At 40.1% G+C, this 27,266-nt stretch overlaps 1 protein-coding gene and 1 long non-coding RNA gene across 3 annotated transcripts in view; one reads left to right on the top strand and one right to left on the bottom strand.

The window, feature by feature from the left end:
• Positions 1–392: 392 nt before the first annotated feature.
• On the bottom strand, positions 393–12,530 carry LOC140740735 (uncharacterized). Of its 2 annotated transcripts, none has more exons than XR_012101916.1 (3): positions 12,364–12,525; positions 7,598–7,719; positions 393–1,107 (listed from the first exon to the last, which is right to left on the bottom strand). It is a non-coding gene; the product is annotated as an uncharacterized lncRNA (long non-coding RNA). The 2 variants fall into 2 exon arrangements; XR_012101917.1 differs by lacking the exon at positions 393–1,107 and adding an exon at positions 1,414–4,889 and having other exon boundaries at positions 12,364–12,530.
• Positions 12,531–12,984: 454 nt separating this feature from the next.
• Positions 12,985–27,266, top strand: part of ankrd11 (ankyrin repeat domain 11) — a 163,237-nt gene continuing 148,955 nt past the window's right edge. Inside the window, exon 1 of the mRNA XM_073070221.1 lies at positions 12,985–13,116. The gene's annotated coding sequence lies outside the window, so the exon portion shown is untranslated. The remainder of the gene's footprint in view (positions 13,117–27,266) is intronic.

A 27,266-nucleotide genomic window follows, 5' to 3' on the forward strand; every position in this document is an offset into this window, starting at 1 on the left:
CCTCTGATGTGTTAATGCCAATGAATGTAAAGCTACTGGCCTTCTCTTTTTCCGTTCCCCGAATGAAGACTGGCTCATGGACCTCTGGATACTTCCTCCTGTGATCGATAATCAGCTCGTTGGTTTTGCTGACATTGGCTGAGAGTTTGTTGTTGAGACACCACTCAACCAGATTTCAATCTCCCTCCTATAAGCTGATTCATCACCACCTTTGATCCAGCCAACAACAGTGGTGTCACCAGTAAATTTAAATTCTACTTAGCCACACTATCAGAAGTATGAAGTGAGTAGAGCAGGGGGCTAAGCGCACAGCCCTGTGGTGCAGCTATGCTGATAGTGAGTGTGGAGGAGATACTGTTGCCGATTCATACTAACTGGGGTCTGTCTTACTAGGGGTCAGGTCATGCAAACTTGAGGATCCAGTTACACAGGGAGATATCAAGGCCCCAGGTCTTAGAGCTTCAAAGTTCAAAGTAAATTTATTATTAAAGTACATTGTTGTTGTTCCTTTTCACGCCTTGGCTCATTGGGTGGCATTTTTTGCCATTCCCTTAGCAATTATCTCTTTTGTTATGAGGCCGAGTTGCTAGCTCGATGCTCAACCCAGCATGGATGGAAAGTGTGCAAGAGGCTGGCCGGATTCAAACATGGGAACAATTGTCTCAAGATCCAGTGCTGATGCCACCACACCACCGGCTGGCTAGTCAGACTACGTATATGTATGTCACCATACACAACGCTGAGATCCATTTTCAATAAATGCAATAACCATAATAGAATCAAGGAAAGATGTCACCAACTGGGTTAACAAACACTGCAAGTACAAAAATAAATAATTATATTAACAACAAATAAATAAGCAAGCAATCAATAAATATTGACAACATGAGATGAAGAGTCCTTGAAAGTGAGTCCATAGGTTATGGGGACGTTTCAGTGATGAGGCAAGAGAAGAGTGATGAGTTTCGAGGAGTTGATAATGTTCAATGCTGAGCTGTAGTCAATGAAGAGCATTCCCGTGTATGAATCTTCAATGAACGGATGTTCCAGAGCTGAGTGAAGAGCCAATGAAAAGGCATCTGCTGTTGACCTGTTGTCAAAAGGTATCTGTGCCAATGAGAAAGGCACCTTTTTTAAGTAAATAAATATGTGGATAGACAGATAACAGATTAATTAGTTTTGACGAATGTTGTGTGACTCTCAGATTCACCAAGTTCACTAAAATAACAATAATTTTGGAACAATTAATACCAGAATTTGCTTTTATCACAAATTAGTCACCAGCAAGATAAGGAGCATATATCAAATCCAAAACTGTTGTATATATATATTGCCAAACAAACTAAATATAAGCAATTATATTTTCTGCCAAATATCTATTAGCATAATATTTTCAATAAAAAATCCATGTGATATACGTGAGTTCTTTATTCTTTTATGATGATAATTCATAATTTTGTTTAAAGGTTTCTAAACAGTCAGAGAATTGTAAAGACTTATGTAGAGAGCTGAGATTGAGATAGCAGCATAAGTAATTTCCCTTTTTAATAACATCTTTAACTTTGTTAGATATCCTCAGGTTCTAAACAGTATTATATAATGAAATAGTGTATATTAGGCTAAAGGTAGTCGAATTTCAAAAACATCCGTGTTTAGGGAGCATGGTAGGAGGGTGAGGGTGGCAGGTTGGGATATTGCAGGAATATCTGAGGAACAATGGTAAAATAAAGTCTTTCGGCATCAAGGGGAATACTCCCACTGGCTAGAATCGTACCTTTCACAATGAAAGTTGGCTGTAGACATCAGAGTTGGTGTATCCAGAGATACCGGCCACGTGACAGATGCACTGCCACCTGGCTGGTCGGAGGACACACCACATGCCAATCAAAATTTGGTCCCTCCCAACTAATCAATGCACACCTAAATTATTGGTCACCTTAATTGGATTATCTCGCCCAGCCCCATGCTTTAAAAGGTGAGACTTGCCCCTGGATTGCCCTCTCTTACAGACCACCACATTGGAGGTAAGTGCATTGATTTATGCTTGGGAAGGTCTATCATTTGTCCTGGTAAGGGAGCCGCAGCTATCCAAGGTCAAGGGGGATAGCTGTTGTAGTGCTTTTCCCTTGTTCTTTGTTTGTGTAACTGTACCCTGTCCCCACACTGCTTCCTGTGTATTGTAGTTGCTTGTGTTGACCCGACTTCCCCTTGTAAATAAATTCCTTATTATTAAAACTGTGTGTGTCCAGGACTCTACTGTTGAGACTCAAAGAACCAGTTATTTTCCATCACAACAGTTGGTCATTACATCTCTATGACAATACTTCAGTTCTTCATATGACAAGTTTTTCAAACCTGGAATCATTTTTGTGAACCTCCTTTGAACCCTCTCCAGTTTCAGCACACCCTTTCTACAAACTTTTGTAAGATAAGGAGCCCAAACCTGCTCACAATACTCCAAGTGAGGGATCACCTGTGTTTTATACAATTTCAATGTTGCATCCTTTCTTTTATATTCTAGTCCTCTTGAAATGAATGCTAACATTGCATTCGCATTCCCCACCACAGACACAATCTGAAAATGAACCTTTAGGGGATCCTGCACAATGACTCTCAAGTCCCTTTGCACCTCAGTTCTTTGTATTTTCTCTCCATTTAGATAATAGTCAACATTTTCATTTCTTCTAGTACATTCTGACACTGTATTCCATCTGCCACTTCTTTGCCCATTCTCCTAATCTGTCTAAGTCCTTCTGTAGCCTCTCTACTTCCTCAAAACTACCTGGCCTTCCACCTATCTTTGTATTGTCTGCAAACTTTACAACAAAGCTATCAATTCCATCATCCAAATACAGGCGTCCCCCGCTTTATGAATGTTCGCTTTACACCACTTCGCTTTTACAAAAGACCTACATTAGTAACCTGTTTTTGCATTACAAAGAGTATTTTCACTTTTATGAAAATTTTTCCCATATATATTAATGGTTCTTTGCTTTACGCCATTTCTGTTTAAGAAAGGTTTCATAGGAACGCTCTACCTTTGTAAAGGGGAGGGGAGGGGACACCTGTAACTAACATGTAACAAACAGAGGTCCTAACATAGACCTCTGGGAACACCAACCAGAAAAGGCTCCCTTTATTCCCACTCTTTGCCTTCTGCCGGTCAGCCACTGCTTAATCCATGCAAGAATCTTCCCTGCAATACCATGGGCCCATAGCTAATTAAGCAGCCTCATGTGTGGCTCCTTGTCCATTGCCTTCTGAAAATCCAAATATGAAACCTCAACTGATTCTCCTTTTTCTATTCTGCTTATTATTTCTTCAAAGAATTCCAACAGAATTTTCCCTTGAGGAAACCATGCTGACTACAGCCTATTTTATCATGTGCCTCCAAATACCCTGAGACCTCATTCTTAACAATCGACTCCAACATCTTCCTGGGCAACAACTATCTGTAACCGGATCGCAGATTATCTGGGTTCCATCATAATATCAGAATTGGAGATTTTTGCTGACGATGACATCATGTTCAATTGCATTTGCAGCTCCTCAGAAAATGAAGGATTCTATGTCCACATGCAGCAAGACTGAAAGAGCATTCAGACAGAGTTTGGTAAACGGCAAAGCAACATCCCAGCTCTGCAAGACAGTCTCACCATCTATCAAAGGCATTCAATTTCATAGTTGAGTTCCTGCCTCCAGTCTAAAAATCTCTGGGGTTGTTGAGGTGAGCTGGGAAGAGTGGTAGTCTTAGACCAGATAAAAACACACAAATTCAGTGGGTCTGTGGCGAATACAGCAGTTCAGAACCAATGTATACTGCAAAGAATAGTCTTTCCGACATGAAAAGGCTTTTTATAGGGTACCTAGTACAATTTAGGAGCATGGTAGAACAGTATCCAGCTGAGTGGAATTCTATCAACATTCAGACATTTTGACACCATTCAGGACAAAGAGTCTGCCTGATTTGTAAATACAGAATCAGAATCAAAGTCAGGGTTATTATCACTAACATAGGACTTAAAATATGTTGATATGCAGCAGCAGTACAGTGCAACATGTAATATATTATAAATTACAATAACAAATATATATTAAAAAGAAAATAAATTAGTGCAAATAGTGAACATTTTCCACTGTTGATGGATCTAAGTCCTGAAACTTTCCATCGAAGAACTGGTGGTAGAACCATCTCAAGTACATTTCCAGCTGTTCAAAAATAACCACCTTTTCTTAGACAATTAAGAATATGCAATAAAAGAAGATCTTGCCAGTAATTTTCACGTACTGTAAATTAATTTAATAAGAACACCTTCTGGTTAAATAGATCAGAATTTAAAAGATTTTTGAAAGCATATTGAGGGTAGCCCATTTTGTAAAAGTACAAAACATACCGCACAAGTATATTTTGTATTTAATCCTAGGCTAAGCAATAAAGAGATTATTGGAACCTAGAAGTGACTTATAACGTACCGAGACTAATAATCTCTTGTTTATTACCGTTTGCTCATCGTCTTTGCTGAATCTTCTTGCTTGATCCAAAATGAACAAAGATAAGTAAGTTTTGGTGCTGCCAAGGTCAATTGACACACAAATCCGGAAGAATGCTGTTGGCATTACATATCATTCACATTCATAGAATACAAGTGTTTTCTGTTCATGCAGACACACATATTCTTGGCAGGTGCACGGATGTGAGCATAAAGAGGAACTGAAGACATCGAGATTTCAGCAATTGTAAATAATGATACTTCTGTGTTAGTAGGATGCTTAATCACTGGCATAGAGATGTATCCTCCTGTGTAAATTAATAGACTAAAAAAATAAGAATTTGGCCATTGGTTACTGATAGGTAACTATTGTTCTATAATGTGGCAGCTCTTAGATATCTGAAATAAAAAGAAAAAATTGCTGAAACCTTTAAGCAGCATCAGAGGAAAATTAACATTTTCAGCTTCCAAGACACAAAAAGAGTTAATGATTTTAGAAGATAGTTCTGTATTTCACACGTCTGGCTTCTGAACAATTTACTTGCTTATTATTATTCTCTTTTGCTCTAAACTGTACCACAGACATGTCCTTTTGTACTTTGCTTTGTGACAACCATGTCAACGTCCCTCACTTATGTGCTCTTAAGAACTGTCCTGTAGCAAAATTTTGAGTTTTGATTAAAAGACATTGATGTAAAAATATTAAATACCTAATGCTGCCTGACCTGCTGAGTTTTTCTATGTGGTTGTGGTAGTTTGTGATGGTTCCTCCATGTTTTGATGGCCAAAGCAAGCATAGAAGGCATTGAGCTCATCTGGAAGTGAAGCCCCATTGTCACCTGTGTCGCTTGATTTGACAAGCCTGGCCACAACTGTCAAGCATCCTTAGTTAATTCAAGTTTAGTTCAGAATTGCCACTACACCCATCAGATGGCTTTCCGGAGATCATATCTGGGACTCTTGTAACTTCCTCGGTTGGTAGACTTGAATGCTTCTGACAAAGAGGAGAAAATCTACAGATGCTGGAAATCCAAGCAACACACACAAAATGCTGGAAGAACTCAGCAGGCCAGGCAGCACTTGTGGGGAAAAAAGTACAGTTGACGTTTCGGGATGAAACCCTTCTGCAGCACCCTTCAGAAGGGTTTTGGCCAGAAACATTGACTGTACTTTTTTCCATAGGTGCTGCCTGGCCTGCTGAGTTCTTCTAGCATTTTGTGTGTGTTGCTTGAATGCTTCTGATCTGGCTCTCAGCGGACTGGATTGTAGATCTCAGGGTTCATCCAGAGCTTCTGTCATAATGAAACTGTGTTGCACATCAAATTGAGAACAAATAAAAAATAATGACACCATTAATGATCTTCACATTGTATCTGTAAACAGTGTAGGTATTATGACACTGAATTCCATCTTAGTGGCTCATTAGTAATACCTGATTCAGCATTCAGTGTCTATTTCATCAGATGATTTTTACATTTATATATACGGTTATGGGAAGAGATATTACATCATAAAAGAATCAGTTAAAGGCCACACTAACTAGGTGTTCAACCAGAGATTATGTATTACATTTAGATATCTTTCAAGCACAATAGTTTATTTCTCTTATTTGGGGTCGCAGATGAACTGGACAATTGAACAACTGAAAAATTGTCTACATATATATTTAAATGTAGTTAAATCTGTATGAGAACTCCAGGTACAACCTACAGAAGTCTATATTAAGAGCGGGAAAACGATTCTGATTGAGGTTAGAGACAGAATTGGATGCACGTTAGCTCTGGCAAGGTTTGCAGGCCATTACTTCCTACTAGGTGAAATCTAACATCACAAATGGCTGTGATGTTTCACCGCCAGATGAGCTCAATGTCTTTGACGCACACTTTGAAAGGGAGAATAAAACTACGCCCATGCTAATCCCTGCAGCATCTGATGATCCTGTAATCTCTGTCTCAGGGGCCAATGTCGGAACATCTTTCAAGAGGGTGAGCTCTCGCAAAGCATCAGACTTTGGGTGTACCTGGTGAGGCTCTGAAAGCCTGTGCCAACAGCTGGTGGGAGTGGCTAAGGACAGCTTGAATCTCTCACTGCTGCATTTGGAGGCTACCAAATTTGGAGGCTGCTTCAAAAGGGCAACAATCATACCAGTGCCAAAGAAGAGCAGGGTGGGCTGCTTTAACGACTGTCGCCCAGTGGCACTCACATCTACTGTGATGAAGAGCTTTGAGAGGTGGTTTATGGCTAGAATCAACTCATGCATAAGAAAGGAGCCGGATGCGCTGCAATTTGCCTATTGCCACGATAGGTCTAAAGCGAATCAATCACTGGTTCTCCGTGAATCACCTGGACAATAGTAACACCCACGTCAGGCTGATGTTCATTGATTTTTTTTGTTCAGTATTCATCACAATCATACTGTCAGTTCTAATGAACAAGCTCCAAAACCCAGGCCTCTAAACCGTCCTCTGCAACTGGATCCTTGGCTCCCTCATTGGGAGACATCAGTGCAGATCGGAAATAACATCTCCTTCCTGCTGGGCCCAACATATTGATGCAATCAACACTGGTGCACCTCAAGGATGTGATCTTAGCCCACTGCTCTTACTTTCTCTTCGCCCACCACTGCGTGGCTAGGCATAGCTCATACGCCATCTATAAACTTGCAGATGATGCATGCGACCATTGGCATAATTTCAGATGATGAGGAGAGGTACAGCAGTGAGACAGATTAGCTGGTTGAGTGGTGCTGCAACAACAACCTTGAACTCAAGTCAGTAAGACCAAGGAAGTGATTGTGAACTTCATGAAGGTGAAGTCACACCCCACTGCTCATCGAGGGATCAGCAGTGGAAAGAGTGAGCAAATCCCTGGGTGTCAACATCTCTGTAAATCTATCCTGGAAAAATGATATTGATGCAATTACAAAGAAGGCATAACAGTGGCTACATTTTGTTTGGAGTTTGAGGATATTTGGTCTGTCACCAAAGGCTCTAGCAAATTTCTACAATGTTCAATGGAGGACATTCCAACTGGTTGCATCACCCTCTGGTATGGAGGGGCGGGTCACTGCACAGGATCGAAAAAGCTACAAAAAGTTGCAAACTCACCCAGCTCCATCATGGCCTCCCCAGAGTCGTGAACATCTTCAAAAGGTGATGCCTCAAAATAGTGGCCTCCATCAACAAGGACCCCCATCACCCAGGACAGGCTCTCTTTTCATTTCTGCCATCTAGAAGGAGACACAGAAGCCTGAAGAAACCCGCTCAATGTTTTAGGAAAACTTTCTTCCCCTCCACCATCAAGTTTCTCAATGGATAATGAACCCATATACACTACCTTCCTATTTTTTATGCTCTCTTTTTGCACAACTTATTTATTTTAATTTTATATACAGTATATAAAGGGGTCCTCTATGTCTCCACAGGGGTCTGTGTTGGGGCCGCTTCTTTTTACATTGTGTATCAACGATTTGGATTATGGAATAGATAGCTTTGTGGCTAAGTTTGCTGATGATACAAAGATAGGTGGAGGGGCCAGTAGTGCTGAGGAAACAGAGAGTCTGTAGAGAGACTTGGATAGATTGGGAGAATGGGCAAAGAAGTGGCAAATGAAATACAATGTTGGAAAGTGTATGTTCATGCACTTTGGTAGAAGAAATAAACAGGCAGACTATTATTTAAATAGAGAGAGAATTCAAAGTTCTGAGATGCAACAGAACTTGGAAGTCCTCGTGCAGGATACCCTTAAAGTTAACCTCCAGGTTGAGTTGGTGATGAAGAATGCACAACGGACTATATTAATTTTTGTGTGGATGCGGTTGTTCCTGTTAGAACTGTTCGCTGCTATCCCAATAATAAGCCCTGGATCACTAGTCACATCAAAGGCCTCCTAAACCAGAAGAAGAGGGCCTTTAAAGATGGTGATCGGTTGGAGCTTAAAAGAGTTCAGAAGGAACTCAGAGTACAGATAAGGGGGGCAAAGGAGCAGTATAGGAGGAAGTTAGAACAAAAGCTGCAGGAAAAAAGCATGAAGGAGGTGTGGGATGGGATGAAGATCATCACCGGATGTGGTGCAAAGCGGGGGGCAAACATAAGTGGAGATGTGGAGAAAGCGAACCAGCTGAACAACTTCTTCAATAGGTTCGACAGCACAATCTCACCCTCACTGCAGAACTCCACACCAGGCTTACTTCCCTCACAGGAAAATATCCACTCACAGGAGACCTGGCCCACGCCCAGGTTTACGGCTGCACAGGTGGAAGGTCAACTGAGGAAGATCTGTACCAGCAAGGCGGCTGGACCGGATGGAGTTTCCCCACGATTACTGAGGGCCTGTGCAACTGAACTGGGAGAACCACTACAGCGCATCTTCAACATGAGTCTAGATCAGAGAAGAGTACCCAGACAGTGGAAAACATCTTGTATTGTCCCGGTACCAAAGAAACCACAACCAAAGGAGTTGAATGACTTCAGACCTGTTGCCTTGACGTCGCACGTGATGAAGACCATGGAGCGGCTGATAATACAGAATCTGAGGCCACAAACCAGGCACGCCCGGGATCCGCTTCAGTTTGCGTATAAGGAGAAGGTGGGAGTGGAGGATGCTATCACGTATTTGCTGCACAAATCACTCTCTCACCTAGATGGGGTCAGTTGTGCTGTGAGGATTACATTCCTTGACTTCTCTAGTGCCTTTAACACCATCCAGCCCAAGATCTTAAAGCACAAACTAACGGAGATGGGAGTAGACTCTCACATGGTGGATTGGATAGTGGACTACTTGACAGATAGACCTCAGTATGTGCGGTTGGGAGACTGTAGGTCTGACACAGTGGTCAGCAGCACAGGAGCGCCACAGGGAACCGTACTCTCTCCGGTCCTGTTCACCCTGTACACATCTGACTTCCAATATAACTCGGAGTCCTGCCATGTGCAGAAGTTCGCTGATGACACGGCCATAGTGGGGTGTGTCAGGAATGGACAGGAGGAGGAGTATAGGAAACTGATACAGGACTTTGTGATATGGTGCAACTCAAACTACCTGCGTCTCAATGTCACCAAGACCAAGGAGATGGTGGTGGACTTTAGGAGATCTAGGCCTCATATGGAGCCAGTGATCATTAATGGAGAATGTGTGGAGCAGGTTAAGACCTACAAGTATCTGGGAGTACAGTTGGACGAGAAGCTAGACTGGACTGCCAACACAGATGCCTTGTGCAGGAAGGCACAGAGTCGACTGTACTTCCTTAGAAGGTTGGCGTCATTCAATGTCTGCAGTGAGATGCTGATGATGTTCTATAGGTCAGTTGTTGAGAGCGCCCTCTTCTTTGTGGTGGCGTGTTGGGGAGGAAGCATTAAGAAGAAGGACGCCTCACGTCTTAATAAGCTGATAAGGAAGGCGGGCTCTGTCGTGGGCAAAGTACTGGAGAGTTTATCATCGGTAGCTGAGCGAAGGGCGCTGAGTAGGCTACGGTCAATTATGGAAAACCCTGAACATCCTCTACATAGCACCATCCAGAGACAGAGAAGCAGTTTCAGCGACAGGTTACTGTCGATGCAATGCTCCTCAGACAGGATGAAGAGGTCAATACTCCCCAATGCCATTAGGCTTTACAATTCAACTGCCAGGACTTAAGAACTTTTTTTTAAAGCTATTATTAATGTTTTTTGAGTTAGTGATTTAGATGCATATCATATTATTACTGAGTTAAGTATTGTATGTAATGAGTTTTTGCTACAACAAGTGTATGGGACATTGGAAAAAATGTTGAATTTCCCCATGGGGATGAATAAAGTATCTATCTATCTATCTATCTATCTATCAATGTTGGCATTCATTTCCAGAGGAATAGAGTATAGGAGCAGGGATGTGACGTTGAGGCTCTATAAGGCACTGGTAAGACCTCACTTGGAATACTGTGTGCAGTTTTGGGCTCCTTATTTAAGAAAGGATGTGCTGATATTGGAGAGGGTTCAGAGAAGATTCACTAGCATGATTCTGGGAATGAGAGGGTTAACATGAGGAACGTTTGACCGCTCTTGACTTTACTCCTTGGAGTTTAGAATAATGAGGGGGGTCCTCATAGAAACATTTCAAATGTTGAAAGGCATGGACAGAGTGGATGTGGCAAAGTTGTTTCCCATGGTGGGGGAGTCTAGTACGAGAGGACATGACTTAAGGGTTGAAGGGCGCCCATTCAGAACAGAGATGTGAAGAAATTTTTTTAGCCGGAGGATGGTGAATCTGTGGAATTTGTTGCCACAGGCGGCAGTGGAGGCCAAGTCATTGGGTGTATTTAAGGCAGAGATTGATAGGTATCTGAGTAGTCAGGGCATCAAAGGTTATGGTGAGAAGGCAGGGGAGTGGGACTAAATGGGAGAATGGATCAGCTCATGATAAAATGGCAGAGCAGACTCGATGGGCCAAATGGCTGACTTCTGCTCCTTTGTCTTATGATCTTGTATATAACTTCTTATTGTAGTTTATTTTTAAATTATGCATTGCACTGTACTGCTACTGCAAAACAACAAATTTCATGACATTTACCAGTGACATTCTGATGTCAGTTAAGAATCATCACAAGCAACACACACAAAATGCTGGAAGAACTCAGCAGGCCAGGCCAGTGTGTGTTGCTCGGATTTCCAGCATCTGCCATATTTCTCGACAAAGTGTCCTCACACCCTTTCTTCTTTTTTTATCCTCCCAATTACTTGTAAGTGCCTGATGGCTGTGAAATGGCATGGAATGTGACAGGGCTTTGCACACATGGCTTTAGAGAGTGAAAATTACTAATTGAACAATGCATCTCAATGCAAGGCTATTTTCTATGCAATTGTCCACACACAAGTAACAATTATTACTGTTCATGATGAAATATAGAGTGATGTTTCAACATGTACTTTCCTTCTGTTTCAAAGAAGGAATTAATACTGTTTTCACTGTTAAGTTTCTTCTGTTCTTTCATATCACTCCTTTCAAAAATCAAGGACCAGGCAGTTTCAATTATGGATGTTGATTAGGATATTGTAGTAATAATTATGTATATGTAACACTGAAATGGATAAACATTCCAAAACCAGAACACTGAAATTATCACCACAGTGTTGACAAATTGAATTCAATGCAATTAGAGGGCTAGCACCAAAAATATTTACCAATTGAGCTATTTTCTTGTTAGTAACAACACCAGGGTTTCACTAACATCCTTCAAGCATTGGCCAACTTGATCCTGGTGAATCCTGAGTTATGAATGACTCAAATTGGGGTACTATAAACACTATCTGCTATTGTCACGTGTCAATATCTCTTTTAAAAAAAACTGTTCTGCTGAACTTCATTCTCTTACTATCTCTACTTTCAGTTAGTCCTGACGAAGGGTCTCGGACCGAAACGTCGACTGTACCTCTTCCTATAGATGCTATCTGGCCTGCTGAGTTCCACCAGCATTTTGTGTGTATTGCTAGAATTTCCAGCATCTGCAAATTTCCTCGTGTTTGCTGCTGAACTTCATTGCCACTTTCTAGAATTCCTAAACCATTACCTTTGAAAACATAAGATGCTCCTGGTTGCTTCGTTAAAAATAGCGACCCAGTCTGTTATTAATTTTAAATTATTTTTCATTGAGCTGTTTCTATTCATTACAAGATGTTTCCCGTTTCTTACACAACTTTCGCTATTTCTCATTTCCCGATTATTCGGTTTCGACTCTTTAGCCTAAAACTATTTCCTTATAGTGAGCGTATCATGTAATACATTAGGCAATATTTGAACAATTTTTAAAGATAGGCAGACTTAAATAATTAAACATGGGTCAAGTACGTTTTGTAAACTAAGGGGAGCATTTAACGCCTACGTAAAAGAAAATAGGTACCTAATCAGCTGGGTGCGAACTTTCACTTTAAACAAATCAAAACAGATCGAAAAATGCAAATTATTTGATGAGAGTCACTTGAGAACGCGTGGGAGTACTGAACACAACCACGGCGAGCATGGCATCAGCCACGGTCCTATCGTCACGTGATCCACGCAGGTATCGCGTGCCAGAGGTCAAAGTATTAACTGAACTTGTCCACTGCACTACCATTAAAAACAAATCAGCTTATAGCACGGGGAATTCAAACCATACTTAATTTTAGAGCGGGTACAATTTTCACTCAAAGAGGGGAAAACACTTCCGGTAGATCGTCCGACCATTCGGGAGCCTTGTTACAACCGTCTTCGGTTGCGCTGCCACGTGATCAGCCATTGACCAATGGCAGACACTGTTTTAGTTGTGCCCGCGGAAAGTCAAAGGCCGTTTGGAAACATTTTTCCCCTAATGTTTCGAAATTATTTCCTTCAAATTAAAGTGGCAGTTTTTCCTCCTGTTGTGGTCGGGCAGTGGAGTTGGTGGCGTTTGGCGCTCTAACGCCGCGATAGTTGCGTGTGTTCTTATGATCGGTTTTATTTATTCCGAAGGAGGTTGAGAGGGGGAGGGTGGGGGGGAGGAGGGAGGAAAATTTCCGGCCGGGATCGGAGTGGTGCGGATTGAGGTCTGAAAACATTCGGCTGGGCCCCGGGGTGGCTCTGTGAATGGGAGTACGCGACCTGGGACTCGCGTGACGAGACGGGCCACACTGGACCGGTAAGTGAAGCAAGACTGCGGCAAATGGAAAAGGCAGTACAGAGATAAGATTGGATATACATTTGCATTCGCTGTGTTGCTAATACAATGATTGTATTGGGAACGTGTGTTTGCATTCCTGTGCTCATGGTCCTGAGCCATGCGCCATGTAATTAACAAAGTCTTTGGTTCATGTGCTTACATTAAGCACGGAAGAATGTTTTTAAAGACGTATTCACGTGTTTATCTCTATTTGCCCAAACTTAGAAGGTTCGCAGTTATGTGAAGCATGCAATTGATTAAAAATTTCGGGATTATTTCTGGTACTTTGTTTCTGCAATGTCGTTGTTCGGCTATAATTTTTTGAGTTTATTGTTCTGAAATTATATTTTCAGAGATCAGTAAAAGATTTTAGCATGGATAGGTAGCGTGTACGTAGTAAACAATTTGAAAGGAAATTAAATTTATGTAATTACTACTCAGTATTTGTAAATAAACCTCTATTGTAACTCAGCAAAAATAACCAGCAAGATTTGAAATCAGTGGCTTGTTTCAGCCAAAAATATAAAGGGAATGATTGTAGATGGTAAAGGTTTCCATTGCATTTGTACTGAATTTTGTGAGAATGAAGCATCTGAAGGAAATAAAACGAAATTCTGGAAACGCTCAGTAGGTCAAGACAGCATCGCAGCAGTTAACGTTTTAAGTCAATTACCTTTCGATAGATGGATCATTATTATATCTTGAGTAACACAGCTTTTATTAACCAAGAATGGATGATATTTGTAACATCAGTTGAAGATCAACATATTAATTAAGGTAGTTAAGTATCTGCAGGTAAAGGGGAAGAATGATTTTTGGAATTTGGGAATTGTTATTGACACACAGGGAAGCCATTTACCCTATGAAGTTTATGCTCCCCCTTTATTAATACAGTAAGTCTGACTTAGTCCTATTGCTGTATTGAGTGTACGTTTATTACATTACTGTTTTTTTTCCCTTTAGAAATATGACAACATACTTCCACTACTATCGTAAGCAGCAAGTTCCAGGACATTAACATGCAGTTTTTTAAAGAAGTTCTTCCTTGCTTTTCCAACCCCTCCCCCCATCTCTTGCTCAAAATCTTAAATCCCTAATCAACTAACGGAAATAGCTTCTCTTTTGTCTTTGATTGTGGTGGTGGGGGGATGGGGAAACTGAGGTCAAACTGAAGGCAATATGTAAAGAGGTGAGGCAGATATACCCTGAGATCCAAATTATAAAACTGCATTGTCAGTTGTGTGGCTGATTGAGCCTTGCGGCATTTTTTTGTAAAAAATGCCTTTTTCTCTCCCTCCCTGACATCCTCACCATTATTCCATTATGTGAATTATCGCTGTTTAAAGTTACAGGTGATAGCAGTTGTAGAAGGACAAATGAAGACTCCTTCATGTTGAAGGAGTCAGGATGGCTTGTGAAAATGAGCAGTGCTAAAGCATTAATGCTGGGATTTTTATTTTTTTCTCTCACTTCTCTGACTTTAGCACTGCACTGTGGTCTGGGATGTGATGTTTTATCATTTCACAACCCACCAAATTTCTGATTCCTGTAGAGTATCTCATCTCTGTCTCAGTAGAGCTGATGTGAGACAAAGGTTTGTACAGGTGTCCTTTTCTTACCCTTCCAGTTACCTTTTGTCCTGCAAGCACAGATCAGCTAACCTGTTCTCACATAAAAAATATCAACTTTTCCTCATTATAATGAGCGGTCACCAATCCACAGCTTTCAACCACTTTTTGTTTCTATGGGAGCTGAGTGTCTCAGCATTTTCAGTCTTCACATTTCTAGACTTGCACTTTTTATTTTTGCAGATCTTGTTGCTCCAATTTTTGTGGGCAAACCTGGTTTGTTTTGAAACCAGCAGCACTGCTTTTCTGAAGTAGTTTTGGGATCGCATTTACTTTTGGATTGATCTGTCTTGTTAACAAGTAAGTCTTTTGTTAGTGTTGATGCCACTGCCACATTTGTGGTCATCTCCCAAAATACTGACTGTAGAATGTGGGAGCTCACTGACGTGTATGATTTAAGATTACGCAGATTTATGCCTTTATATAATATAGCATTGGGGAGAATGTGGAAATATTGTTTCCTTCCCTGATGTTAAAACTTGTTGATATTGAGTTAATCCGACCAGGAAAGTTTTGTGTTTTGTCTGTTGTTTGTACTCATTTAGTGGGTCTTGCTTGGAGTTGCATTAGTTTACATTTGAAGCCCATGGATTAATGATTCTTGCTAGGGGTGGGTGATGGGTGAAGATTGTGCTGGACTGCAGTCACATTTTCTTTTGACTTTACGAAATGAGAGTTAACTAATTTGATCAGGTTTCTGGGGAATAGCCAGTGACTGTTGTATTGCACCCTTTAATATCTTCAAAGCAAGGGAGAAAATTGGCGACATAAAGCAAAAGGAATTAATCTGTTTCTTATCGAGCGGTATCGTGTTTCTTCCATCTGTCTCTGGGTCAGCTGATATGGCAGACATGATGGAGAGCTGGTTGCATCTGTCACAATATCAACTTCTGCCTGGGAAACTGGATAAAGTTTCAGCCATGCAGTAATCCACAATAAGTGTCTGTTCAGTTTGTCTAAATGCAGAGCTCTACTGGAATTATACATATGATTTAAAAATGAAACATTGTTTTCTTCTTTTCACTAAATGTTACCTATTTGAAATATGGTCATAATGGCTGATGTCAAATGAAAACACGTAACTATGTAAAGCTGGAAATGAGAGGTATTTTCTTTTGTTAGTTTAAATTGTCACAATTGTTTATAATTTGGTTATAATGTTTCTTGTTAAACTTGTATTGTTATTGAAGGTATTAGCAATGTAATCACTTAAGCTTCAGAAAGAAAATTGGAAGTAATCTTGGTATTTTTTATTTTAGGCCATGAGGCATTGATTCGGCTGTGTAACGGTGTGGAAGGGGTTGTGGGAAGTGATTGGGTGACTTGTAATGGCGTTGCAGAACTGTGCTGAAACAGAATGCTGAAGGAATGTTAATTGACTTAGAAGCTTCAAATAATACAGAGGAAGCTTGGCCATTGCATGAAGCCCCCTTACACTGGGTATTAATAAATGACTGTTGTGTATATTGCGGGAAAATACCTTGCTGTATCCATTATTTCTTGACACATTTTCCTGGGTTGAGTATTTTTCCTAATTTGAAAGGAAGCAGCACAGTGGTGTCTCCTGTTTCCACTGACCTAGTGATGTCTGTGTGGAGTTTCAGATTTCTCTTTGTATCCAAGTGGGTTTCCTTCCACAACCAAGCAGGTTAATTGGCTTCTGAAAATGATTCTGTATGTTGATTGGCAGTATGGGAATTAGGTTGGAGTCCCACATCTACCTATGATAATTGCCCAAGATTAAACCATATTTTTCAACCCTTAAGCCTGTTTAATTCAGGATGTGCCGTGGATCACATATCGATACCACCAGATGACTACCTGTAATTCTGTTGCAAGTGCTATTGCCTCCACATTCAAATATTAATTAATGCTATTTTTGACTATTGAATATTTCATTTGGCTTTTTAGATGTTTTGTAAGCATATCCAAAATTCAGCTACCCTTATCTGTAGCAAGTCCCATTCAACCATTACCCTGGTTGAACATGAATCAGCAGGGCAGTCTTATCTATTTATTTTTTGTTATCTTGTCTCTAAATTCTCTGTCTGCCAATTTTCTGCACTCTTCTAATACTACTTGAGCTAGTTTGAGAATTTAATTGCTGCCAAATGGCTAAACTTGGCTTCATCCTCAAAGGCTTGTTCCATCCTTAATCTTAATTGTATTTAGTGTGCTCATTCAGACCTTTTCCAGTACCTTGTTGTGTTACTTTTGTTGATAATGCTGTTATAAGTGACTGCAAATATTTTGGGATTTTAGAGGTGTTTTGTAAATACACATGGTTTTACCATTGTGAGTTCTTGTGGCCAGTGATGCATGTGAAAAAAGCTGAAGTAATACTGTGGGTTTGGAAGTTTTTTTTAATAATGCAGATATGTGTGACATACGCAGAGGATTATTTTAATGTCTTTTAACAGTTAGGTTTATCTTGAGTTCACTTAATTACAACAATTCAGAATAACAACAGTACTGTCCGTAATGTCATTCCAGTTGACCCAGATAGACAGGACAAAAGGCAGCATGTCTGGGTAAGAAACAGACTTTTCTCCATGTTCATACTCATCAGAAAGAACCCAGCATCAAACTTGCATTTGGTGTCTGCTGTTGGCTAATTTCTTGTACAAGATAATAGCTCATTGGATTTTTATTTTGCATCCTATGACTTGTATATTATCATGCATATCGTTCAGTAGGTATCTCTAGGATAGGAAAATGCTGATCTATAACTTCATTGTTATCAGTGGGGAATTCCAATCAGCCTCTTTCTTTATCTCCTTGCAATCATTTTCAGGCCTTGATGAGGCCCCTTGTGTTGCAGCAAACTGAACTGCACTCTTTGCTTCAGGTATTCAGTGACAAAGCTCTTGCTCTGTAGTACAGGTATTGCAGAGACTTGTGCTGAAAGTCAGAGGCAGGATGAATGAAGAGAGACGTTGGAATTGGATTTGTATATTCTATTTGGTATAGACTGAACATAAAGAATACAAAAATATGATGACACTTAAATACCCTCTCAAAGATATTTGAAAGCTGGCTGTAAATGGTTGCCTTTTAGGCAATGTCCAGATCCTGAAAAATGAATACTTCCCATCACAGATGTGCAAGTTGTTCAATAGAGCTATAAATTCCACATTTTTTTTGGACACAGAACGATCAGACAGGGAAGTTGATGACTGCACAGCAAGTCCAGGCACCCATTTAACTTTTAGTATCCTATCAATTCTACCCGCACTTGCAAACTCCAGAAAACTAAGGGCATTTTGTAGGAAATCATTGGCTTGTGTACTCGGGGGAATTCCAGCAGTCGCAGTAAGAAGGTACAAACTTTACACTGACAGCACCCAAGGTCAGGATTGAACCCTGGACTCGAGAGTTACTGGGCAGCAGCATTTACTGTCGTCGTACTATACACCCACTTTCCTGCCCTTCTTGAGCGCTTCTGGATTTCCAATTTTTAAATTGCTGTTTAATCTGCTTCCAATATTACAAATCATGCAATGTCTTACAAATAATGTTTCAAAAGAAATATTTCTTGCGATGCTTGTTTCTTTTGTCAAAGAAGTTAACGTTAAAATAGAAAATGGTCTGTTTTCTCAAATCAGACACGGTTTCTGTCCATGGATACTGCCTTACCAACTGAATGTTTCCATTAGTTTCTATTCTTAATTGAGATTTACAATATCTGAAGTATTTTGCTTTCATATAATATATTTTTTCCTTTGTAATGGAGAAAAAGTGGTCTTTAAGTGTTTTATGATCTTTATGATTTTGAACATCTTACGAATTTTCTTTTACTCTCCTAAAGAAATAAAAATCCCAGCTTCCTTGTATCTCTCCAAATCATCTTTGGCAACTTTCTAATAAGTGTTTTCTGCTCCCACTATCCATTACGAGGTCATCATGTGCTGCATAAAGTATATTGTTCAGAATTGAACACAATACTTCAGTTGCAGTGTACTTGTTATTGTATAAAGGTTTAGCATGATTTACTTGTTTTTCTATTTTGGATGAACTGAGGATCATGATTCCCCCCCCCCCCCCAGTTTTCCAAGCATGTCATTTTAAAAGATTGTGGATAAATCATCTGATCTTTATATCAGAACGATCTTTTTAAAACTTCTATTTTGTTCACATTGCTTCTGATCCTTCCTACTTGAATGTGACACCTCAGTCATCGGTTGCCTTTCGTTCAGATTAAAATCACATGTGGAGAATGTTTGACACCAAGAAAGATCTTAAAGCAGTTTTCAGCAGATAGTTGATTTTCGTTGCTGTCATTAACATGGAGGAGTGGAATGCACAGGAGTTGAAAGAATAAAGTGGCATCTCCCTGTGAATGTAGAAATAATGGAAATGGTTTCAGCAGCGTAACATAATAGCCAGTAAAATGAGAAGTTTTGTTGTTGAAAAGCAAAATTGAACATAAAATATGTTCAATTTTTTTTAATGCAGTCCCTCAGGATGAGGATGATTTGTTCTGGTTCCAGAGCGACTGAGGCTAATGTGGGAACCACAGACTTTCCCACGGACGGGAAGGTAGTGTGTGAGGTGGCACACTCCACATGCACTTTCTGCAAGCTTTTGTGTACTTCCATTGACTGGGTTCCAGGCTGTCAGTATTGGGTCATGGAGTTTTGAGTAGGATATTTGATATTCCATATTGCTTTGTGTCCTGGATGGAAGCCACTTAATCCCAGCTAGACTATGCTGGATTTCACAGCAATCTAATTTGCATGCGGAAGACCATCTCAGCTACGGAGATCATGCAGACTCCACACGGATAGCATCCAAGGTCAGAATTGAATCTGGATTGCTAGAATTGAGGCAGTAGTTGTACTAGCTATGTACGTCGTTGTGCTACTCTTGGATGTGGATGTAACATGTTTGGACTCAATTTAGAAATGTTTGTTTTGGGAGTGTGGTGTTAAGCATAGACATGATGTGGGCTGCCGGTTGAGTGTACGTGGAACCTTGTTGCTGGAGCTCTCAGGTTGGGTGAGAGCACTGACTTTGGTTTGCTTACTCTTCCAGGAAGTTTGGATGATTTAATTGTGGCAATTATGGTGGTGTCTTTCAAGTGCCTTGAAGTAGTCCTTGTCTCAGGAAGGAAGACAAGGTTAACAAGTTTGGCGCCAACTCTGAGGTATTGATTTTTAGTCATCCTTTCCTTAAATTGACAAGAGTACATTGGCACATTGATGACAGAATTCACTGTTGGCTTCAAGTTTTCCTTTGCTGAGGATTATGTTATCCACTATCTTGGGTTTTATGCAATGTCTGTAGCTTGATAGGTGACATTGGTCTTGTTAATGTCGCATTAAAGCCCCATTTTTCTCCTATGACTTGCAGTGGTTTGGGGACTTTGAGGATAGGCAAATGCAAGCATCATTTGTATATTGCAGCTTGCAATTGAGGAGTTAGCTGACTTCGGCTTTGTGTGGTCATCATATCAGTTTCTAATTAGATCCACTCTGTGGGAAGTTTGGAAATGACATGGTTTACAATAAGGAAGGCTGATAAATTGTGATGCAATAGCACATGGGAATCCATTGAGAGAACCTTTCTAAGTTCCATATCAGAATTACCTTCTGAACACTTAGATTGGGAACATGGGCAAAGTGGCAAATGGAATACAAGGTAGGGAAGTGTATGGTCATGCATTTTGTTAAAAGGATTGAATGCATAGACTATTTTCTAAACAGGGAAAACGTTCAGAAATCAGAGGTGCATGACCTCTGCAGGGTTTCCTAAAGGTTAACTTGCAGGTTGAGTTGGTGGTGAGGAAAGCAAATGCAATGTTAGCGTTCATTTTGAGAGGTCAAGAATATGAAAGCAAGGATGTAATGCTGAGACTTTATAGGATATTAATTTGACCGCACTTGGAGTATTCAGCAGTTTTGGGCCCCTTATTTAAGAGAAGATGTGCTGGCATTGCAGAGGATCCAAAGAAGGTTCAGGAGAATGATTCCAGGAACAAAAGAGTTAATTTATGAGGAGCATTTGATGGCTCTGGGCTTGTACTTGCTGGAGTTAGAAAGATGAGGAGAGATCTTATGTATTTAATATTCAGTAATATTTGAGTAATATTGTAAATATATTTGATTTTTGCATTCTTAGTTAACCTAATTAATTCCAGTATTTTTGTAAAAGTAATTGAATGATCCGTGTCATTATGCCGCACATCATGTGTGAGTACCTCACCAAAGAAAGACTAAGTAGACACACACCTCCCAGCTCCTGTGGTTTTCTGAGATGCCTACTTATCTGTTGAAGTGCTGTGAGATGTTAAGTACAGCGCATGTTTCTTCAGAAGGAGATAGAGAGATTGTAGAGATTTTTTTAAAAAAAAATAGTAAATGGATGAAATTCATGGATTCAGAAATGGTGAGTACTGGTTGATGATAAATAACAAAATTAGAAATGGCTGGCTATGTAGGGAAAATAGATGTGTTCAAATGCAGAAAGGATAACTGGATGATGTATACTGAACAAATTGAGCAGCATCTTGAAGCCAATGAAAATGAGTGCAGTGGGTGGAAAACTTTGTTTAGAAGTTAACTGCTTCAACCAAACCAGCCGAAATGAGCTTTGTTGATATTGTGAACATAATACAGGAACATATTAGACCTGAAGCCATTGTTGATTGTAGAATGCTTTTGGTTTAATGAACAGAATCAAAAGCAAGGAGAGTCCATTTCAGCTTATGTGGCTGAATGACAGAAATTGTCAGAGTATTGTCAGTTCATGATGAGCTTAATGATCCACTTAGAGATTGTTCAGTTTGTGGAATCTTCAAAGAAAACATTCAGAAACAGCTCCTAACTGAAGCAAAACTCACATTTAGAAGAGCAGTTGAAATCACTTTATCAACGGCAGCTAGAGACGCAATTGATTTGCCGTCAAGAATGAAAGTGAGCTTGAAGAAAATTGCAACCTCTAAACTGAAACCTGCCTGGCCCAACAAATTGTTTTACCATTGTGGCAGGGGCTCATCTTGACTGGACTAATGCAAGTTTAAAGGTGAAAATTTCAAAAAAATGCAACAAAGTAAAACTCTTGTAAAGAGGATGTTAGGCAGACAAAAATAAATGGACTGCACCACAAAGATTAAAAAGTCAAGTTGCAGTTTCAAAAAGAGCACAGAAGAGAATGGCAAATTAATTAAAATGGAATTGAACACTGCCTCAGCTGTTTTAGTCATTCCACAAAATGAGTTTGAACTGCATTTCAAAGGTACTAAACTGAAGCCTGCAGATATCTGACTAAGAACTTGTACTGGAGAAAAGATATCACCTGTGGGATGACATTCATAACAACAATGAAATACAACAACCAACAAGCCACAATGGGCTTGTATTTTGCTTTTTTTGTAAAACAGGAGGGCTGGCATTGTGGGGCCATGATTGGTTAAGACCACTACAACTTGATTGGAGATCCATCCACAATTTGCATGCCACATCCCCTGCGATAGAGTCAACCAAAAGTGAATTAAGAAAGGTACTGAAGGATGCCACAGCAGTGTTCAAGGGTGGCATTAGAAAACTCAAATATCAGGGGTAAAACAGTGTTAAATGAAAATCCCACACCTTTTTACAAAGCCTGCCCGGTTCTTTATACCATCTGTGATAAAGTAGCCAGTGAGCAAGATTGAATGGAGACTGAAGGAATTCTTTCTAAGGTTGAGTGAAGCCCATTAGCAATGCCAGTGTTCCCAGTAGCCAAGAAAAATGGGTCTGTCAGGATCTGTTGTGATTTTAAGGACACCATTAATCCATTACTGTAAATGGATCAATATCTTCTGCCGGGGATAGAGGATATCTTTGCAAATCTTTCTGAAGGGAAACACTTCAACAAAGTGGACTTAGCTGAGGCCTATCTACAGATGGAGAGGGAAGATGAATTAAAAGTGTTTCTCATCATTAATACTCACAAAGGACTTTATTGCTATAATGATCTTATTTTTGGACTACTATCTGCACCTGGCAGAAAGTTATGGACTGGGAGCTGCAAGGCTGCCCAGGCACTTGGTATTACCGGGATGACATCATTGTTACTGTGAGGATGACAACAAACATCTGCAAAATATCAAGATGTCTGCATAAAATCAAGTGTTTTAAAAAAAAATAGAAGATTATGGGCTTGGAGCACAATATGACAAGTGTGAATTTTTTTAAACCAAGCATCGCTTACTGTGGTCACAGCATTGACACACAAGGGCGCTGAGAATATTCAAGCAGTGGTGGACAACCCAAGGCCAAAGCAGTTGGGGTCCATTTTAGGATCTGTCAATTACTCTGATAGGTTCTTGCCAGACCTGGGATCTGTGCTCCACCCCTTGAAGTCATTACCACAGATCAGGAAGAAATGCAGTGTGAGGTGGCTTTCAAAGGGAATGGTGACATCAGACACTGTACTCACACATTGTGATCTACATTGTCCAGTGAAGCTTGCCTGTAACAACTTGCTTTATGGTAGAGGTGCAGTCATGGCACATGTTATAAAGTGATGGAAGTAAACACTCTGTGGTATAGAGAAAAATTATGCATCAATTGACAGAGAGGATTTGAGTCTGGTTTGGGGTGTAACCAGTACTTGTATGGGAGAGAGTTCACCCTCATTACTGATCATCAATCCCTAGTGTCCATTTTCAGCCCAGAAAAAATGGCAGCAGCACAAATGCAGAGATGTGCTCTGTTTCTTGGAGGACACAATTACAAAGTCAAATTCAAGAGGACAGCTAATCATGGAAGTACTGATGGATTATCCCCTTTATGCTTGGAAAAGGAAATGCCTGAAGAATTTACAAAAGAGGATACACCTTTTGACCTAATCTCCCTAATGCAAATTGAAAGTCTCCCTGTTACAGCAGAGATGATCCAAAGGGAAACCAGAAAAGACTCCACACTGGCTCAGGTTGTGAAACCATTGGCTCAAAAGGTTTGTCTGGTGGCCTGGTATAGATCAGATTGAGCAGCTTGCCATACACCAGGAATGCCAACATGCCCAGAAGATGCCAAGAACAGCACCTCTCCATCCCAGTGAATGGCCTCCATTGCCCTGGGAGAGGATTCATGTGGATTTTGTTGGACTGTTCATGGGCACTAATTTCTTTCTTTCTTTTTAAATCTTTTTATTAATTTTAAACAAACAAATGAAACATGAATACAGAGAGCTTGAGAGTACATAATAGGTTAAGGTATAAGTACAAATAGATGATGATCCATATATAATAACCTCCCAAACTCATAGTAATTACGAAAAATGGAGTAAATAAGAAAAAAAAAACCCAAAAAAAGAAAAAAAAAAACCCTAACCAAAATGGGCCATTGCATTATGTCAAATATACACAGTAGCGTCAATAACTCCGCACCTCCATTCACACAATTAAAGATAATAAAAGTAAGGTTTAGGAAAAGTCAGTTTAACTAATTTCTTAGTAGTAGTGGATGCAGCTACAAAATGGCCAGAAATGTTCCTGGTAGTCTCCACTACAGCCTTGCACACTGTTAATGGGTAGAGAAGCCTCTTCTCAACGACTGGTTTTCCAGAACACCTAGTTAGTAACAATGGACCACAGCTTGTTGCAGAACAGTTTCAATCAGTACTAAAAATGAATGAAATAAGATCTATTACATCTGTACCATACCACCCAGCTACAAATGGCTTGGTGAAAAGGTTTGTCCAGAGTCTAAAGAATGCACTGTGAGCAATATCAGCCGAACACACTACATTGACACTGAATCAGAAGTTTGCCAATTTCCTCCTTGCATATTGCAAAGCAGCACACTCCACAACCAGCCACTCACCAGGTTTGCTGTCCCTGGGTCCTCCATTGTGATCATGTTAGGATCTTTGTAAACCCAATCTTAGGAGTATGCAGGACAAACAACTGAGACAAATTGAGGGCTCCTCAAACAAGGAGGTTCACTCCTGGATAAGCAGTCCTGCCAAAGGATTACAGAGGTGATCAAAGTGGGTTCTTGGAAAGATTAATGACACAACTGGACATTCTCCTTCATAGTGGAGATTGTGTTTGATGTCACCTGGACGTGACATACCGATTGGTTGAAGAGAGCAGCATCAATTGTTAGAGAAGGAAGGTGTCCAGAGTTGTCAGAAGCACTTCCTGCAGTCCCAGAGTCAACTCCAACAACCACCACAATAGATGACTAGAGAGCAATATGTTGCATATGCACTCTGCATTGAGTTAGTGTTAATAGCTAAGCTGGAGTGTAGTGTATTCAATACTTAAGTATTATTTGAGTAATATTGTAAATATATTGCTTGACTATATTGATTTACATAATTCATTATGGGTTATATCTAAGAAGTACGTAAATAGCATATATCATTATGCTACCACATCATATGTGAGTGCCTCACTAAAGAAAACCTAAATAGGCACGCATCTCCCAGCTCCTGTGTTTTTCTTCCAATTAGTTTTTGGAGTTACAAAACATAACAAATCTCATAGAAACCTATCAAATATTGAAAGGCCGAAATAGTGGATATGGAGAGGATGTTCCCTGTTGTGGAGGGGGGTGGGTTCTAGGTCCAGAGGGTACAGCCTCAGAATAGAGTGACATCTGTTTAGAACAGATGAGGAATTTCTTTAGCCAGAGGGTGGTAAATCTGTGGACTTACAGGTATGGAGGCCAAGTCATTGGTTATATTTAAAGCAGAGGTTGATAGGTTCTTGATTAGTCAGGGCATCAAAGGTTACAGGAAGAATGCAGGAGAGTAGAGAGGGATAATAAATCAGCCATGATGGAATGGTGGAACAGACTTGATGGGTTGAATGCCCTAATTACTACAGTTCTATAAAGTTGTGTTAGTCCCTAATAGTTATCGACGGAGGATACGTCGCTGTGTATGTTGTTGTGTTCCTTTGACTATAACTGACAATCAATGCAGACACCTAGTGCAGATAATGGACTGCTTTCATTGCTTTCCTGCATGAAGTAGTGTCAAAAATCACTGCTTTATAATTTGGCGTCCAGCAGGCCAGATGAATAACATAACACAATCATACGCAACTCTGACCATCTAAAACCTGTTCACTGTAAGCATGGTGAAGTGTCTAATGGCCACTCACTTTTATTGTAACATTAAAGATGATTATCGATGCCTTCAAGTTCTTCATAGTTTGTAACTTGAAGTACTGATGTTGTTTCATTTTCACTCCCAGACATTTCTGGCATCTCCAAGTCTGAATGCTTCAAACCGCTGTGAGCAAAACAGTTCTGAATTGTCTTGCTGCTTATTTCACACCAAGTATCAGTGACAAAAATCACTTTTTTTAAACATAAACACGCCCAAATAACACTATTTTAAAAACTTAACTCTAAACACTGTGTAGTGTCTAATGGCCACACAAGTGCATGCAACTGATGCAAGTTAGAAACTGTTTGGCAACTGTCTTTTGTTGGAATTGAGTGGCATAGTGTTCCAAATAAACGGATGGAAATCCTGGCTATTTTCTCAATTAGTTTTAGTTCTTTAATAGTTGTCCCAAATAAGTGGCTGTCCCAATTAGCCATTGGCCCAATTAAACAATATTGTATTTAAATTGGAGGTGTAAGGTTCTTGATTAGTAAGGGTATCAAGTGTATGGTTGGAAGGCTCGAGAATGGGGTTGATAGGGAAAGTAGTGGTGCAGACTTGATGGGCTGAATGGTCTATTGCTGCCCTATGTCTTGTGGTCTGAACAGGAATCCTACTCTCCAGTGCAATCCTACTAAATGTTTTCTGCTTTACATAAAATTTTTGAATTATTTCTGCAGTGTGAACAGAATTAAGCATTCCACATCTAATAACTGTATTTTTATAAGGGTTCAATAGAATGCCTTTGCTTTTGCAATGTATGCCTTTGTGTATACATACCCCATATGATTATTTAAGCACTTGCTTGATATATACTGTGCCCACTTTATTAGGTACCTTCTGTACCTAATAAGATGACCACAGTGTTTGTGGACTGCTGCTGTAGCTCATCCACTTCATGGTTCAACATGTGTTCAGAGATGCTCCTCTGCGCACCACTGTTGTAATATGTGGTTATTTGAGTAGTCAGCTTGAAAAAGTCAGGTAATTCTCCTCTGACATCTCTCATTAACAGGGCATTTTCACCACATACTGCTGCTCACTAGATTTTTTTTTTTGATTTTTTTTGCGCCATTTTCTGTAAACTCCAGAGACTATTGTGTGTGATCAGCAGTTTCTGTGACATTCAAACCTCCCTGTCTGGCACCAACAGTCATTCCACACTCAGTCAGTCTGCTCGCTTTTCTTCTCCATTCTGATGTTTGGTTTTAACAACAGCTGAACGAGTCTGTATGCTTTTATGTGTTTGAGTTGCTGTCACATGATTGGCTGATACAGATGTTTGCTTTAGCGAGCAGATATAAAGTGGCCATTGAGCGTACATTGTTAAATGGGTTTGTTATTGTCACATGTTCCAAGGTACGGTGAAAAGCTTTGGTTTGTTTGCCATCCCTG

This window comes from Hemitrygon akajei, chromosome 17, assembly GCF_048418815.1.
Source record: "Hemitrygon akajei chromosome 17, sHemAka1.3, whole genome shotgun sequence".
Taxonomy (NCBI): domain Eukaryota; kingdom Metazoa; phylum Chordata; class Chondrichthyes; order Myliobatiformes; family Dasyatidae; genus Hemitrygon; species Hemitrygon akajei.